Below are 2,500 nucleotides of genomic sequence, written 5' to 3'. Positions count from 1 at the left end.
TAGAATTTGATTATAGTGGAGAGTGTCTTGCCCAAGTTACATCCCCACTCTCTTGGCCATGAGGGTTTTAGGACAGTCGGCGTCGGGATGGTTCCTAAAGGCCAACTAGCCCACAAGGCTGCAGCACTAAGAGCCAGTGCAATTTCGCCTCCTAGTTTGAGAGTCATAGTCCTTCACAAAAGACCAAGCTGTAAATGATCTCCCATTGACCGGAGAAGCCATTGATAATACAGCTTTCACTTTGCTGTTGGCCCAAATGTAAACTTATGTCAATCTGTGATATAAGCCGAGTGATGGGAAAAGGTTGCCAACAGCACCCGGTGTTCCCAGGCGGTCACCCATCCAAGTACTAACCGGGCCCGACGTTCCTTAACTTCGGTGATCGGACGAGAACCGGTGTTTTCAACGTGGTATGGCCTCTCTCTCTATATACATACATACATACAAACAAACAAACAGAAAAGAGCTCTTTATACAAGAGTAGGAAAAGAAAACCTTGCATTGCGATCAGTGCAGAGTTATCATCCCACACTCCTGAGGTTGATGATGATGATGCCACAAGTGGAGTGGTGGCCTAAAGGTAACGCGTCCGCCTAGGAAGCGAGTGAATCTGAGCGCGCTGGTTCCAATCACGGCTCAGCCGCCGCCGGGTATTTTCTCCCCCTCCACCAGACCTTGAGTGGTGGTATGGACGCTAGTCGTCAGTTCGGATGAGGCGATAAATCGAGGTCCCGTCTGCAGCATGCACTTAACGCACATAAAAGGACCCACGGCAACAAAAGGGTTGTTCCTGGCAAAATTCTGTTGAAAAAAAATTCACTTCGATAGGAAAACAAACTATAAAATATGCAGGCAGGAAAAAATACAAAAAAAAGAAAGAAAAAAACGGTGGCGCTGTAGTGTAGCGACGCGCTCTCCCTTGGGAGAGCAGCCCGAATTTCACACAGAGAAATCTGTTGTGACAAAAAAAAAGAGAGAGTAATACAATACAATATGAAGTCAAACACAAACTACACAGTGATCAACTATGTGAAACAAACACCACGAATTGAAACTCAAAATGATATTCAGTATTGAGAGAGGAGGGAAGAAAGAGGGGATGAGAGAGAGGGAAAGAGAGGGGGGAAGAGAGAGAGAGAGAGAATTGGAGAGACAGGGAGAGAGAGAAGGAAGAGAGACAGGATGAGAGAGAGAGCAAGCGGGATAGAAAGGGAAGAAGAAGAAGAAGAGGAAGAAGAGAGAGAGAGAGAGAGAGAGAGAGAGATGGAGAGAGAGAGAGAGAAACAAGAACCAAAACAAAAACCTTAATCACCAGGAGCCAGCTGCATTGCTTGGTTCTAACTTTTTGACAGTTACACGTGACTAAATGCCTACGTTGACCGAACTACGCCATTGGTCAGTTCCATACTACACACAGTTAGTAGCGGGTTACGACCATACCAGGCTCTTCCGTCCGAGCAATGCAACTGGCTCCAGGCCTCCGGCCCCTAGAAAGAGGTCAAAAGTACGCAATATGGTGATCACGTAGCGACAACACATTGTAAAGTACATACTAACTTAAACCTGTATAACAAAAGTGCTTCTTGTACATTGTAAATTAATTCGAGAGAGAGAGAGAGAAAGAGAGAGACAGAGACAGAGACTGCTACTGATGAGAACGTCGACGACGACGTTTGTTATCATTGTTACCATAATCAGTATCATTATCTGTACGTTGTCGTTGTTTCGCATCAGTCGAGTGACGCGAGCTGTGATGTGATACGCATAGTCAATTGTGAACTTCGTCGCATCAACTCTATCCGTCAGTACCTTTCTGTTGAAACTACTAAAACTCTTATTCTGCTCTTGTGCTGTCACGAATTGACTACTGTAATTCTCTTCTCATAGGCTGTCCACATAATATTCTTCAGCGAATTCAAAAACTTCAAAACAATGCTGTCCGTCTGACTCTCAGAGTCCCACGTACTGATCACATTTCTCCTCACCTCCGCACTCTACATTGGTTTCCCACTGAAGCGAGAATTAAATACAAAGTTGCGTGTCTCTGCTATTCTGCTTTCCACTCCGCAGGACCTACATATCTTTCTGACCTTATCAGTGCTTATACTCCCACAAGAAATCTTCGCTCTTCCTCTAACTGTTACCTTTTGAAACTTCCTCGTGTCAATACAAGAACATATGGTGAACGTTCTTTCTTCTTTGCTGCTCCTCACATCTGGAACAACCTTCCTCATCATCTGATTCTATTTCTGCTTTTCGCTCATCACTGAAAACTCGTCTTTTTAAAACCTACCGATAAGCACTCTCAGCTTCTTGTTCTCCAACACCACCCATGTCAGCTCACTTTGGATGTATGTAGAGTGGGAAAGGGAGAGTATGTGTGTGTGGGAAGGGGGGGGGGGGGGGGGGGGGGTCGGGGTGGAGGGGTTTTGAGAAAGAGTGGTCATGAATGTTTTATGTAACGTGTAAAATTTTTCTTTCATGTAAAGCGTCCTGGGCT

The 2,500-nt window shown here is 45.2% G+C and overlaps 1 non-coding gene across 1 annotated transcript; it reads right to left on the bottom strand.

Moving 5' to 3' along the window:
- Positions 1-305: 305 nt before the first annotated feature.
- On the bottom strand, positions 306-424 carry LOC143275143 (5S ribosomal RNA). The gene has a single exon (XR_013053395.1). It is a non-coding gene; the product is annotated as a 5S ribosomal RNA (ribosomal RNA).
- Between the last annotated feature and the right edge of the window lie 2,076 nt (positions 425-2,500).

The sequence above is a fragment of the Babylonia areolata genome, chromosome 29 (assembly GCF_041734735.1).
Source record: "Babylonia areolata isolate BAREFJ2019XMU chromosome 29, ASM4173473v1, whole genome shotgun sequence".
Taxonomy (NCBI): Eukaryota; Metazoa; Mollusca; class Gastropoda; order Neogastropoda; family Buccinidae; genus Babylonia; species Babylonia areolata.
This window is presented reverse-complemented; position numbering and strand designations above follow the sequence as displayed.